Raw genomic sequence first — 16174 nt, 5'->3', positions numbered from 1 at the left:
ACTATGTGAAATCCCACCACCTGTGGTATGGAGGGGCTCAGGCAAGAGCTTTCAGCAGGGTGTGACAAAGTCTCCAACTGCAGCCCTGGAGTTGAAGGAAAGACTTTGACAGGATAATTCCAGCCTGGTGTTGCTGTACTGGAAGCACACATGAAAGGTAAGAGAAATGGTGACTGGTGTAGAACAGTACTGGATGAATAATTACGTGTATGGGAGGATGTTGATTATCTTAGTTTGTCTCAATGAAAAAAAGAGTTGGGAATTGAAACCTGAACATGTGTGTTTATGTTGTTAGAGTAAGAGCCTTGGGGTGGAGTTTTCTTGCTCAGAAAAGTGATTTTTGCTGGGTGCTGTGCAGGGGATCAGGGTGGTAGCTTGCAATGCATTCTGGTGGTAACTAACCTTCTGTTGCGGAATGTATGAGCTGAGGTCCTCCTACATGACTTCTCTGAGCTCTCTCAAGAAAAATGCACAGGTGAATGAAATGTAATCTGGCCTTTTCCTGTTAAGATCAGTCCTCTGCTGCCCCTCCCACTCCCTTTAGAATCACCTGGCATTCCTAAGGGAACTTGGATGGGATTCTTCCAGTAATTCTGAGGGTTAGAAAAGCCTTTTGCAGGATTTGGTGTCTTGTGCACACACAGGCATCAGATGAACTTAGGCATGGAGCAGTTGCTGCTGGGTTAAATGTTCTGTCCATTTTTTCCCTGGCAAGCTAGTAGTTGCCTGAAATCGAGAAATACATATGCATACTCCTCCTAACTGGGACAGCAGAAGCTGATTCCATGAGAGATCTCACAGGTTGTCAAGTGAGTAGGATTAGGTATGGCCCAGGAATTTGAGAATAAACTCAGCTCTGTTGTGCAGGATAAAAGGAGATGGTGATCAATATATCTTAGAGCTTCAGGGCTTAAGACAAGCTGTATCTGACAGGATTAGGAAGAAACTTTTTTAACATGGACTAGTCATCCTATAATTGCCTGCCTGGGATGCTCACACATCCTTTTCTGATACTCTAGTGAAGCCAGCCACCTGAGAGAGTCAGCTGCTATGGCAAAACTTGTGTGAAGAAAGTACTTGTGTCTTGCAGTTCCTGTGTACCATAGTTGTTACAGAGGGGATGCAGTGAAGCTTGAGTTCTTGGAGGCAGGGAGGCAATGGTGTTTCAGCTGAAAATCAGGAGGGGTGGTGGTACTGTGGCTGGGGCCAGCTCTTGGTGAAGAGATGGATGGATGTAGAGATTGTGGGTAGGTGAAGGAACTTGCCAGCTGCTTCCCAGAGTTGCACAGGCGTGTGGGGCTCATTATGTGATGTGCCAGTCATCATTAACACACTGGCAGATGTTGTGGAATGTGACTGTTGTAAGCATGAGGGAAAGGACAAGTCTAGAGCTGAAGGCTTTGGAGTTCAACCTTGCTGTAAGCATAATGGTACCTTCAGGCATGTGCAGAAGGCAAACGTGTGCTTCATGGGTCTCCTCTCTTTTTCTCCATGATATAATTCCTAAACTCAGTGTTTACTATTTCTTCTACCCTGACCTCCCCTATTGTAATGTCTAAAGGGTATCTGTCCTATAAAATGTATTTATGTCAGGGACTTGGGATAACCATGAAGGTAATTTAGGCTTCTTATCCAATGTTCAAACACAAGGGCTGTGAATCTTGCCTCTCTTTCCATAGGATGTAGCTCATGACCTGGGTGGGGTTTTGAAGCTCCCATGCACTGGAGACCTTTACTGTGGTGTTTTTATGCAAGGAGGAATGTTCTCTGTGTTCTAGCTGTCTCTTTTGCAATGGAAATAATAATGCACTGTAGCATACTCTGCAGAGGACACTGTGCTTGTGTGACCCATTTCATGTGCTGCTTTAGTCTTTCTGACAATTGAGGCACACACCATGTGCTTCTGAGAAAAAAAAAAAAAACATAAAGCCGCATAAGTACCATGATTATAATGGCACAAAGGCAGAGTCAGTGCTGCTATAGCTTTGTCTCTCAGGAGTCAGAGAAAGTCCTTAGTAGGAACAGGGGCTCAACAGAGGGTATGTTTCTTTGGCTGCTGAGGTCAAGTGACAGAAGGAATGGAGTTGATTTGTGTAAATCTGAGTCAGAGAAGGAAGAGAAGAGGGCTATTTAAGCTGAAGAACAGTCATGGCAGAAGAAGAGCAGGGGATGAAGTAGCTTGCAACTAGTCTAAGTAGTGGACTTTTGAAGAAGCATGTCTGCTAAAATTGCTTGGGGTAAATGCTCAGAGTAGTTCTTAAAATGAATACTAAATTGTAAGATAAAGGACTTAGGTCACTGATGTTGACAGCCTACCCTTGTCTGACTTCAGACCTCTCTAACACAGGACTAGACCTGGCAAGAGATTCTGTTGTTAGTGTCTCTCACCTCTGCGAATAACTAGAGTCTAATAAGAGTATAGGTGAAATATTCTTGCAGCTATTTGGGGCTTTTTCGGGTCTCTGACAATCAGCATTGTTGCACTTTAGAGCCTGCCTGAATGTACTCCTTCATTTGAATTCCTCTACTTAAGTATCAGCATTTCCATTTCACAGATAAAGAAATTGAGACAGAAAGGTAAAATAACTTGCTAAATGTGCTCACAGCAGAATTGGGAGTAGCACCCTGTGAATCCTTCATGCTGGCTGCATCTGCTGGGTTATACTCCCATCCCTGTACAGAAGGTCTGGCTAGCAAACCCCTCTGCTGAAACCTGCTGAGCTGAAGGCTTTCTGACAATTCTCTGAAACATAAGCATGTTGCTTTATGGAAGTTTTTAAGGCTATGGAATCTGTTATTTTTGCTTTTTATGTCTTACAAAGCAGACAATAAAGGAAACGTAGCAACTATTCTTTGTGACTTTAATCCCAGTATGTGTACATTGCACTTAGCACAATAACATCTGGAAGCAGGTTTTTCTGTTCTTTCTGATGCTGAAAGACCCAATGATTGCTGGACTAAAGGTTAATCACACAGTTGTGCAATCTGGCAGATTGGGGAATAGGAGAAAGCAAACCCAGCCTGCTCTTCTCTGCCTAGCTAATAGTCACAGGTCCTTCTGGTGCCACTTTCTGACTGCTAAACTGACCAGCTGCTGCTGTTCCCTCTCGGTGAACTTTGAGAGCGTGAAGGCTGCACCTAAATGCAGATTTGTGTGCTCCTGTTTGCATAATTGGAGCAAGGAAGGCTTAGGGTGACATCTGCAGCAGTTTTGCTTGTTACTACTGAAATACAGGAATGAGAGGAGTGAAACCACTTGAGGTCTTTGTGCAGGCTCCTTTATATTCTTTCCCCGCCCATTGCAGGTCTAGGTCCTGTCAGCTATCAGACACTGCGGCCGTTAAGAAAAAGGGGTTTCTAGAAATAAGTATCCGAGTATAGGAGATGGGGGCACTTTGGTTTGACCTGACTGAGGGAGAAATTGTAGTGTGAGGCCAGCTGTTTATTAAACCTCAGAGTTCAGCCAGAAGAGAGCACTCAGATTGTCTGTGCCAAGTAAAGCTTCCTGTACAGCATTCACACCTTCTCAGCCGCTGAAGCTGCCCAGCCATGAGGCTTTCAGCTGTAGGAAAAAGGTTTTCATTAGCTCTATGGCTCTCAGAGCTACTTGTTTAATTTCACATTCATGATGTAAGAATGTGTGTGTTTATCAAGCACTTAACATTCATCTTCTCTCACATGCACTATATTGAATCACATATTCTTTTACTGTTTGTTTTTGCATAAGTAATTGTGACATAAGATCTGAATTATTTAATATTTTTTTTCCTGACTGAATTATATGTGCTGGTCTTGCTCTTCACTTATAGAATGTAGGGGCTCCACTTTAACCTGTTTAGCTTTTGAGGGCTGCCCGCCTATCAATCTCTTTTCTTATAAGGACAAGCAGTAATTGTTTTACATAGCTCCATATTGCACATAACATTTGGAAGTAGGAAAATCTCTCATGAAAAGTTACTACAAACACATGAAAAAGGGTCTGGGGAATAAAATGTAGAAGAGTGATGATATTGCTGACTGTCTGGCTTGGTAGTAGAGATGCTCTTTTGTAGTAGTACAGATAGATACTCTTAGTAGTAGAGGTACTCTTTTGTGAACTGAGAGGGCTGGTTAAGGCAAGGATTAAAGTTCAAGGCACTGAGCTGAAACTGAAGAAAGCAATTCTAAGTAGTCTCACAGACTACCTGAGTGATTCTGGATAATTCACAGGATTTCTCATTCACCTTCTGTGAAGGCAAGTAATACCATATTCCCTTACCATTGTATATTTATATGGTTACATTATCTGGGCAGGAAGTGTTTGCTATGTATTTGTACAGTTGGGCACAAAATCGGGCACTAATTTTAGTCAAGTTTGCTGCTATGCTAATACAAATGGTCATAGGTTTTGTAATGTGCTGTGGAGCAACCTCACAATTTGGGGGATTGATGGGTCAATAAAGGGTCTGAGACAGTCATACTGAAAGAAAAGGACAGAAATGGGTTTAAATAGATGGGATTGTTTTCATTGAGAAGCATGACTGATAGGATTTTGAAGGGTTTGACAGACTTGTAAACCTTTTTTACAGACAATATTTTGATTACCTAGCTGATCATTTTACAGGGTGCAAGTTTTTGGTGGCATTGTTTGGGAATTCTACAATGTAAACCTCATTGTTCATCTCTTGTCCACATGCAGTGCTCGCTTAAGATACAGAGTAAGAAAACGATCTAATATTTAAGCACAGTGCTTAAAGGATAAAAGGGGTCTCCCTCCTGGGTGGTGCACCAGGATACTAATTTGTGAGAGAAGTCTGGTTTGTCACCTTGAGCCCAGGTGATGTCGTTCATCATCAACATGCTCCCTGTTAGCAGGAGGGACTCAGCAACGACAAGTGCAGCCTTCTGTTTCTAGAGGATTCAAAGTTTAATTACTTTGTCGCTGTCTCGTGTAAAATTGCTTCAGGCACAAAGAGCGCCCGGCACTAGTGTGTGCCGAGGAAGTGGCGGCTCAGCCTGAAGCGCTGACATTCCTTGGAGCTGCCTGTGTGTGGTGCATCCCAGCAGCGCTGTGCTTGCAGTGGATGTGAATTATCAGCTCTTACAATCTTTTCTGTGCTTGTCAGAAGCAGCAGCTGCAACTCTGCTTAAGCCTGTTTTTTCTGGTTCCTTCTGGGAGTTTTTGGTAACTTGATGGGGACTCTGTTTTCAGCATTTGGCCTCTAGTTTGAGGTGTCTCCATTCTCTTAGCTGTGCTGCTTGAGAGACTTTAGGAGTCAATGCTTCTCCTGCCATCCGGGCTGCTCTGAGTATGTGGTGAAGAAAGTGTGGGGATTATCAGAGCTTGGTCTCAGGTGTAAAATGCTATTTCAACAGGAAATGCTTGGGCAAAACTTTACATGTAAATAGTACCTATGGGCATCTGACACACCTATTTGGTCATAAATGTTTGTTTCCATGCCTCGTGACCAAACAAAATGATAGTTTTCTCTGGACTCCAATTCACTCCAGCCTAGACAAGATGAAGTTGTCTAAGGACTCAGGCTCTCTCAAGTTACCATATGTCAGCAAATTAATAGCACTTTTTTGTTTGTGCTGCACTGGCATGGCCTCCCTTTGCAGTAAAAGCTAAGCTATATAAAAATGCTTCCCCTAAGGCCTTCTGAATTCCCCCATGAAGGAGACTCCACAGTATGAATGCAAACCTTAATACATGCAAAAATCTACAGGAGTGAATTGTTATAAATGCCCAAAGGGCAGGCAAAGTTTCAGCTGGGGCTTTCTCTTCCTTCTGCACTGAAGTCAATCAATCATGAGATGCAAATGTGTAGAAAATGAGGCTTCATTAGTTCTTCTGCTCAAAGCACTCCCTTGGGGTTTTGTTGGTGTCTTCTCTTTTCTTTAATGTTAAATTTCATGTCTTTGAGCTGTTTTTTCCTAATGTGGTCAGGTGTGTCTAAAGGAGAAGTGTGTTAGAGAAACAGCCTTTCTCCCATCCTTTTGCAGTCCTTCTGCAAGATTTCTGCAGTTGTTATTAAAAATGGAAGGAGAGTATTATCCCTGTGCTATTTATAAACATTGTCTGATGGACAAGAACTTGCAACATTGTGTAATGCTGCTGGTGACCTGGTCAAGGAAGGGAGTTGCTTTTTAATGAAATGTCCCCATGGGGATGCTTTGATCCAACTTCTCAGGGAGGCACAAGGAGAACAGACAGAAAGAAGACGATGGATGCAGGCATCTTAGCTCAGGCCTTTGCTCGCTGGCTTCAAGGGCTCTGTCAAATGAAGAAGGGGCTTTGTGAAAGACAGTGAGTTGTTTTGCCAGGCTGGTAACTTGGAATGTCAAAAATCCTGAACAGCTTTTTGCAGACACTCTCTGAAGTAACAAGAAATTTATGAATCAAAGAAATGCACCGTGCCAGCCAGACCTTGGAGATACTAAGCAGTAACAGGGTATCTGTAAGGAATTTTAAAGCCATTTCTGCATATTAAACCATGCATGGAAGTTGCACAGAATATGAAATAAGCTTGAACTATGTATGTTTTCCACCTATATCTACTTTTTCTTTTCTGAAATATTCTTGGTTCCTAAAAGCTGGTCTGATATAAGGAGATGGTTAGTGTTTTCTTACTGGGGTTGGTTGGTTTGTTTGTTGAGGAGTTTTTTGTCTTTTTTATTTTTTGTCCTTTTTTCCATTGGTGTTTTTGTTCTTTTTGTTGTTATTGTTGTTTGCTTGGTTTTGGGCTTTTTTTGTCTTATGGGAGCAAGGGAGCAGTAAAGAGGTCTTCTGAAAAAAGTCATGGTTTATTTTGACCTTATTGAGTTTGGAATGTCAATGCTAAATGTTCTCCCTAAGCTAAATGTGACTGGAGGTCTGAGCCCTAAAACACTTAAGTAGACATTCATTCATTACAGAAATGGAATGCTTCCAGTAAAAGCTAACAATTAAAATTGATGGTAAATTACTGTGTTTCTCTCCTGATATGGATTGAATGGGAGATGAAGGGGCTTTGATTTTTAAATAAATAACAAAGAAAAAGGTTTTTTGGGAGTCCTGAGCTGAAGCCCTTGATTAGTGTGCCTTACTCATAAAGAGCTGTTCTGCAGGTACATTTGCTTATGCTCACCTACATACGAATACAGTGCCCTGGGATGTAGTCTAATTTCTGATTTGAACACAGATACATGGTACATCCAGCATGCTGCTGTCCCAAAATTCATCCTTTTATTTTGAGCCTTCATTCTTTGTGGCCACTGTTACTACGTCTTAATCCAGTCCAGCTGGAAATGGCCTTCTGTGGTGTCCCTCTGGCTCAGCAGGAGACTGTGATTGCAATCAGCTCCTCCCAGGCCACTTCAGCATGGCCTGATGAGAGTGAAGAGTGCTTCAGGTGTGCTGTCCTCTCCCTTGCTGCCAGCTTTGCAGAAATGCTGTGAGTTTTAATATGCGTGCTTGAGTCTGTGTTCCTGCTGGACAACAGGCAAAGGAGAGCAGCAGCAAGCATCCGTGCCTGGCTGCTTGGTCTGTAAGTTATTTGTGTCTGCTGTGCCTGAGATATGAGGACCTATTTATGTGGCCTATTTAAATTTTGCAGGTGGCTCATATTTCAGCGCTTTGCATGGAACCAGCAAATCTCAGTGTTTTTAGCCAATTTATCAGTGTGTGTTTTCCCCGCTGGGGACAGCATGATGTCTGTTCCCAGTGGGAATTGGCTGGTAGTGCTGCTTCTGTTTCACATGAGAAAGTGCTTGCAGTGGTAGGTGCCAGATGCTAATAGCAGCTTCAGGGCTTCTTGCTGGAGCTCCTAGATATTCCAGGTGTGCCTACTAGAGAGATTACTAGAAAGGGGTTATGTTGGACACTACGAAGCTGCCACCCTCCCTGGTTCATGTCTCCTTGTGATTTTCTGGTTTCTCAGCATTGGAAACCTGAAGATGTACAAAGAGTCATACATGTGCACAAAAGCATTGTCCAAATGCTTCTTGAACTCTGTCAGGTTTTGTGCTGCGACTGCTTCCTTGGGGAGCCAGTTCCAGTGACCAACCATGCTCTGGGTGAAGAATCTTTTCCTAATACCCAACCTAAACTTCCCCTGACACAACTTCAGGCCATTCCTGCATCATTCTTGCCTGCGTTCTCATTCATCTGTCCCTTAATTGGTATTTTGAATGCCAGGGAAAACAGAATGAGCTTAAGAGGGTCTTTACCAAACAAAAAGCTGATTCAGACTATGGGTTTATGAGGCTGATATCCTAGATGGCAAGTGGAGTGTGTGATCTCTAAACCATCAGATTATTGGAAATACATCTCCTGTTAAAAATGAGCCAGATAACTCTGAAACATAAAAGTGTTCGGAACATCTCTGCTCACTTCAATATGAGCACCTCCCAGTAATGTATATGGGGTTCCAGCTGTTATCTTGCTCTGCTAAATTTATATTTACTGGTCAAGGAGATGTTGTCAATATACTTCTCATGTATGAGGGGATTGTTTCTTGGTAACAAATGTTTGTATTCGTCTTCATTTGGAATTACTGGCTGAGCTGTCTAGAAAATTTCCATTGAAAATGTGTTCCTGTTGCCCCCACTCCTGCAAAGCAGTCAGGATTCCTGGACCTTGTTTCCCAAGACCATGATTTCTTCTGGTTGAAATGATGGTGCATTGATGGTTAAATAACTATCTTACATCTGGGGACACAATCTGAAGCCAGTGAGTCTTCCATATAGAAGACAATGAGAAAGTGAAATAAATTTAACTCCTCCTGAGAAAACAGTACTTTTTTGAAGCATGGCTGTTTTGGGGTAGAAAGAGGAAATTAGTTCAAGAATTAGAAACCAAATGCTTGATTCAAGAAGGTATAAGCATTTAACTTTAATTTTTGAAAGCATTAAATAATTTATTGTGCTGATTCAAAGTTTTTAAATTGTTCCATTTTATACAAGTCTGACTTCTGGATTTCCATCAAAATTGGAAAGGGAAGTAGATACTAAAATAGTGGCATTTGATAGGGAAATATTCTTTGCTATTTATTCATGCGTAGGCTTAGACTAGTTGTGTTTTGTGCGAGAGAGGGAATAATTCTCCAGGTGTGCTGTAACACCCTGAGCTGCTGTGTGCAGAAACTGAAGACAACACCAGACCTCACTGGAGACAGCAACTTTGCCCTACCAGTGGCAAGACTCATATATTTTGTAAATGTGACCCATGCTGGGGGAGCAAAGCCTTGAAAGGGGGCTTCTGAAAAAGGGAAAAATTGCACTTGTTGCACTGTGGAGAGGAGAACACATGCTGGCTGTGGGACCTATTTTTAATGTGTGATACCTACCACAGTGTAAAAAGTAGAAGGCCACTTGTGGGAGTGACAGAGGTTGGGATCTGTTATCTTTGAGGTCATGAGAAGGCTGTGGGAAATTGGCAAATCCCAAAGGGTCCAGGGAAGTAATGGTTGCTCATCACCTTCATTTATGCCTGCTGGTGACTGCAGTGGGACGAACAATGTTTCCCTCTTTGTTCCCACCTGAGATAATTTCTGAAGAGATCAATTAATGTTTAGGAGGGGATTGAAGTCACTACTGATGATAGCTGTAAAAGCAGAAAACTAACTAAGAAATGATATGCTGTAACAACTTTGTAACTACAAGATATTTATGCATTCAGTCTGATTACTCAAATGTTGCTCGGCACTTTATTCTGTGAGTGATTAGATGATAAACTTTATATGCAAAAAAAAAAAAAAATCTGCATCTGCACCCGCTATAAAATCACTGCATCTTAGCATTGGAGGGGAGGAGGAATGCGCTGGGAGGCTGTGCTGGTGAGGTAGCTCTTGATTTAGAAGATACAGGACTTGAGTTCTACATGTACAGATTGGTGGTTGTAAGCAGCTCCCCCTGGGCCTGGATTTTTTCTAGTGAAAATGGCATTCACCAAATGCCTTGCAAGGAGTAGTTGTACCTCTGGGACATAGCTAATAGTATTAGTTAATATGTGTGGGTGGCAATTTCTGAATTTGTGGGTTTTCTCTTGGGCAGCTCACTCTGTAAATGAGAGGCAGGTGTCCCTGGGGAAGAGAGGGGAGAAAGGGGTAGCTATGGGAGCAGGATCCAAATGTTAGCCCATGGTGGGACACCGGTGTCTCTTGCCTGTATCTTCAGAGCTATGTCTGTATGTGTATGTTTTTAAGCCTAGTGAGCAAAACACTGATATGGTGTAGAAGGCAGGAACTGATAGCAATTGCTCAGCTAAACCAATGCAGTTGCAAGCTAAAGCTTTGATGGAAAATGTCAGTCAGTGATGAGCCTCCCAAGTGACACCTGTGCCATGCTGCAGCAAGGACCTCAATGGCCACCTATAGATGTCTTTTTCCTTTTCAGGTCTCTCAGCCTGCTTCTCTGTCTAGTTCTAAAATGCAAATTCTTCTTGCCCTGCCATTGCTGCCTCTGCAATGGTTACTTTCTAAGTACATGCTGATGATATTGCAGGTGCTTTCTTTAAAGGTCTTTGGATGAGATTTCACTGATATCTAAGTTCCAATTCTGGCTGCATAGCATGAGCCTGCCCGAAGGAGAAGTTTTTGTACTGGTCTTGGCATCTTGAATTGTTGTGGATTTCTTTGTCTTCAGTTTTTCAGAGAAATTTGTGAACACTTCACCAGACGCCTACACAGCCTTGATACCAATCATGCAGGGTGAGCTGTAGGAAAATCAATGCATCACTTGTCTTGGCAGTTCCAAAAAAGAGATAGTTACTGAAGTCAGAAATATATTAGCTCTGTGTGTGTTGCTTTCTCAAGGTGCTGCTGACTTCTAGTGAAGCAATGTATTTGCTTCAGGGTACAGTTGCTAAAGACAACTGTAAAGACTAAAGAAGTGCCCTGTGCCTGAACTGCCCTCTGATACATGGCATTGCTCGAGACCTGACCCTGGCTTTGTGACTTGTCATTTATAAGCATTAGGGTTTTTTTTTAAGTAATATTTCTATCTGCCCACTTTTCAGCTCTTAGGAATGGAGACAGATACAGCAAGGTCAGTGTTCCAGCCTGATTAACAAGTAATGTCTATTCGACTTGGAAGGATGGGAAGATAATGGGCCAAAAGAAGTTAAAAAGGCCTAGGGTTGGCTTGGCTTAGATTAAATCAGAAAAATGGTGGGATTGTTCCAGCTTCTGCAACCTGGTAACCATCAAGGGTCATTATCTAAGGTGAAGAGTTGCTGATGGTTAGTACACTTCTCACCTTCTCTACAATCCCTACTCTGTCAATTCAGAGATGCTGACTTCAGACAGTTTGAAGTCCTTGCTTCAGGTAAAGCAGTCTCTATTTTGTTTGATTCTGCATTTGCAGTGCTGATATATGACTACTTTATCTTTCCTTGTGCTTTGATCCTCTTCTCTGGAAAGAATTCGAGTTCCCTATAAATGTGGGTGGAGTTGACAGATTTTTTTTTTTTTTTCAAATCTCTTCTGAAATTTTCTCCTATTGTGGTGCTTTCAAAAGCAAAGCCCCAAACCTAAATACTCAAAAGTGAGGCAACATGTATGCTAGGCAAAAATGCAAGGAAGTTAAATATTTAATCTTTGATCTCAAAACTCATCAAAGTAACAGTTCAGATTTGATTCCTGTTTGAGAATGAGTACAAGGTTTAATTGTATTTTTTTTAGATTGGTTTAGATTGATGTTTCATCCAGACAAGTGTGTCTCAAACTGCTCAAATTTTTCTTTCCGTGCATTTTACCACCCCTAAGTCCATCTTTTACCTTTGTTTTTACAATGGGGTCCTGCCTGTCATGGCTTCCTACTCTTTTCCATGATACACTCTGTTCTGTCCTTACCAAATCACAAGGCCAGCATGTCTCTGCCCCTGAGTCAAATGCACAGAGGCAGCAGCTTTTGGCAGCATCAGTGCTTACTCAGTCAAGGTGGATAGGAGTGGGACAGCTTGAAAAGGATGGATGTATGGTGTGAGGATGCAGGCATGTTTTATCTGGAAGTAGCCTTCATCTGTGCCTAGTTCAAAGGGTTGAACATTGTATATCCAAGTGTGTTTGTCCCTTCTTTTCTGCCTTTTTGTTGCTGTGAAGGAGTGGCAGTGGTACCTGCCCTGTTTTTCTCCCTGTGAAATGTCAACAAAAGCAGTTCAACTCTTATACTGATTTGCTCCAGATAAAAAAATGTCAGGAAAGCATTCCTTGCCATCAAAGCTTCCCTTTGTAAGAGGAGCTGGCTGGTGAGTAGAGAAGGCGTATTACTGATATGGAGCGATCAAATTGAAGAACTGTAATTCAATCAAGTGGTTCTGTTCGTATCATAAACCATGAGAGCAGAGCTCAGTCCGTTTAGAGATCGTCACAGCCCTGTGACTGAGTTAATACAGACTCTGCAATCGATCCCTAACCTCCCTTTAACTTTCCCTCTTGCTCTCAGCTTTTCCATCTCTTCTGTTCTCCTCCGCTCCAACATCCTCACGTGCTCTCAGCATTCCCTCCCCTCTTCTTTTACCAGCTATCTCCTGCTCCCAGTTCCTGTTCATCCTCTCACTCCTGTGAGCCCAGCCTGGTCTGTACATGACAGATACAGAACAAGGTTGGCAAATTCTTTTTTTTAAATTTTTTTCAGTGAAGGCTTGTCTGGTATGTTGGATCTGGTGAAATCTGTTTTCTTTATTTTCTTTTCATTTTGAGACATCAAGAATTTGGGTTAGGAGGTTCAGTAATACAGGTTAAGTTTTTTTTCTTTTAAGAAGGTTATGGACTCGGGGGTGTATCTTTCTGTATTATTTCATTAGAACCATAAAAGGGAATGTCAGCCCAGGTGATGGGCTCATAAACACTGTTACTGTCACTTGCATCCTCATGTATTTTTCATGAGGTGAACACATGTACATGTAATGTATACAGTGGCATAAAATTTTTAATTTACTGGTGGGTGGCATATCTTATGACTGGCGAGGGGCATTTGGCCTTTTTATTTTATTCTAAATCAGAACTTTTATTACTTGACATTTTGAGTTGACTGGCTGTACCTGCTTTCTGATGTGATTGTGCAGGTAGTGCATGTGGTCACTGTGAGATGGCCATGTGCATGTGTGCCTCCAACTGTGCAGAGCACCTCCTTGGGAAATCATTGGCATAAGCAGTTGCTGTAGGAGAGGGTAAATTGAGCAAGGTGTGACAAATTGTTGTTGTTACCTATTCCAATGAGTGAGGAGGAGATAGATGCCTTTTTATGGCTGTAATTTGACATTCAGTTAAGGCTGGGGCTATAGGACTCTAGGTTAGCTGTTGGCTACACAAAAAAAAAAAAAAAAAAAAAATCAAATATAAGTGTTCAGTAAAACCCTAACTGCAGCAGAATACATCTTTTCATAGGCACTGGTCCCTAAGAGCATTTTTGGGTGCAGCTGCCCTGATGTGCTTTTGGCACTTGGCTTATTTGGAGTTTTTTGCTGTTATTTCTTTTTCCTCTTCCCTTTCCTCAACACGCAGCAGGAAAGCCCAGCTCTTTCTTTATCTGTGGGTGGTATGTATTCATCAGCCTGGCTCACCACATCAGAACAATCGGCAATTGACCGTATGTTGAAAACAGACACGCTCATTAATTTTAGGAGCCAACGTTCACTAACCAAAATGGCTCATAAACTACCCCAGGGGAGCATGAGGAAATTGTAATTTCAAGCTGTGGTGCTGTCACGGTGGAGGGACTGCTGGCCCCTTTCTCATCTCAGCCCCACAGTGGTCATCTGGGAGCTGCTCTGCTGGCAGAGGAGGGCAGCTCATGCATAGTAAACATGGGCCCTCTTCTTCTCTGCATCCCTTCTCCTGTGCTCAGCCTCATCACATGCAGTAGGATGTGGTTTCCTTGTCAGCAAGCTATGGCATGAAAGCATTACTCTTTAGCCTCCTGGAGGCTGAACTGCATCTTTTTGGGATACAGGGAGTAGCCATCTTCTAGGCCCTCTGCCAATTAAACCACAGTCCAGTTAGATCCACAGTGCAGTCCCCTGGGCAACAAACTACAGTCACTGCCGAAGTAAGAATATCCAGCCACAGCCACCTCAGCTTGTTTAAGCTATTCTGGTAGCTTTGAGTTAGAGATCTCTTTGGTGTTCCTAACACTAAAGACTTCTCCCACCCCCACACACTTCAGAACTTCTGTTCTCTTTCAAGTTTTCTTTTTTTTCCTCTTTTGTTAAAATAATTTCTCTTCCTTCAAGCCTTTCAAAGCACTTCTGAGGCTTCTCAGTCGCACAAAGAAGGCTTTATGGGTTGAATTCCTAGTTGCATTCCTTGTATCTCCAGCTATTTCATGTTTCATATAATACAGGCAAGGGTTTTGTGGTGGCTAGTGATTATGGGCCATTTCATGCGGCTGCTTGCCCACCTTGAGACCCCTTCAAGAAGCTTAATTGTCAGAGGGAGATGAGCCCTCATTCTTTAAAGTTGAGATCCCTTTGACTTGTTTCAAGGCAGGCTTTGAAAAATATGAGAGTGGGGAGAGAGAAGACAAATCTCAAATGACTTGGTCATCTATGAAATTTGCATACCTATTTAGGATAGTAGGCTGTGTTTTTATCACCAGGTTAGAATGAGTGTTATGCTATGATTTGTGAGGTGTGTGTTTTGAGGTGCAAGATGGGTTTGTACCTTTATGTGAGACACTTGCCAATAAAATGGGGAATGCCCTGTCATAGTCTGGGTTTGAGTACGTACACGAAGAGGAATGGGGCATTGCCAAGAGGTTATCCATGCATTTTTCAGTAGTCAGTAGGAGCTGACCAAGTAACTAGTAATAATGAAATTATATTTGGAACAGTCATGGTATTGTGTCCTGTGTCCCTGCTGTGTATGGCCACTGAAATACTCTGCCTTCTCCCATGCAGCCTTTCAACTGGGACATGCATATCTTCTGAAATACTCAGAGCACACATCTTAGCAGTATCTAATGAAATCAAGTATGTGTCTGTGTGGGGGTGGAGAACTGTCAGCATTTATTGCAACAAAAGGAATTAGTCATTACAGGGCTTTGTCATGAACTTCTGTTTGTCTGTCTCATACCCCAGAAAAAGAGGAAAAGCATTTTATTAACGTTTTCCCTTGGATCTTCTGCCAGTAAAAGTAGTACCTGCAGAAACAACTTTTTCTCTTCTTTTCAGAAGTGAATAAGATCTGGGGAGAAATACTGTGAACAGATTCCTGACAAACTGGTGAAAAGAATGCGTAAAGTTAAGTTTCCCAGAACTTTGAGATGCTCATCTAATATAAGAGCCCCCCAAAAAATCCCAAAGACTTCAATGCATATTCAGTATTCTCTCTTGAAAGTACTGTATTTTTAAAAATTACTTGAAAATGTTAGACAAAAATGGAAAGCAAAAAAACCTTTAAAGGCTTTAAAAAAAATGGTTGAGGAAATCCACAGGTTAGTGGATTTGTCAGAGGAAGAAGAGAAAGTAAACTCAACATTTTCAATTTGTGGGCAATTACAGTCTGCCTTGAACAAGCCATTTGCTTTTTTGGTATCATGTGTTTGACTACATTTTCAGCAGTGATAATATGCATGGAGTATTGGGTAAACAATGTATAGGTAATGGCGAAAGAAAAAAATCATGACAGCTTTGAAAACATTCTGTCTTTATTTAAAATTGTCTGTTTTTTGAGCCTGTTGTTATTCACTCAACCTCGAAGGTAGTCTGCAGTGGTCAGTCAAATTTGCACTCTTTGTTTTGGTGAAGATTCAAACAACTTTTACAAGAAGTGTAGCAAATTCAGCTTTCTGTTCATGTTTAAGAATTGCAGGTAAGCATATAATAATTTCATGGATTCTCTCAATTGATTGGCTGTTTGGGATTATTCAGAAAAATTTTTGACTAATTTTGGTCACACTACTTTGTGAACAACTTGGTTACAGTGACACAGTAAGATCTGGCTGGACCTAATAAGCTATGTGTCCTTCCTGCTTCTGAATTGGATAATTAGAATGCAGTCATGGATGTGGCACAAGATTTCCAGAAATTGTAAGAAATATTTAATGTTCATCACTCTTTACAGCTGCAGGAATTTCTTTAATGGTATCAGACTGGCTTATAAGGATATCACTAAGCAAAACCATGCTGTGATAGTGCTGAAAACAAATGTTACACTTTGGAGGTCAAAAGATAATTTTCTTTCCCAAGGAGGATGTCTTCATCCTTTTCTTT

At 41.8% G+C, this 16174-nt stretch overlaps 1 protein-coding gene across 2 annotated transcripts in view; it reads left to right on the top strand.

Annotated features, from left to right (window-relative positions):
• Positions 1-16174, top strand: part of LSAMP (limbic system associated membrane protein) — an 889023-nt gene that overhangs the window by 171428 nt on the left and 701421 nt on the right. The gene's annotated exons all lie outside the window — the stretch shown is intronic.

Source organism: Vidua macroura, chromosome 2 (genome assembly GCF_024509145.1).
Source record: "Vidua macroura isolate BioBank_ID:100142 chromosome 2, ASM2450914v1, whole genome shotgun sequence".
Lineage (NCBI taxonomy): Eukaryota > Metazoa > Chordata > Aves > Passeriformes > Viduidae > Vidua > Vidua macroura.
Note: the sequence above shows the minus strand (reverse complement) of the source record. Positions and strands in the feature narration are given on the sequence as shown.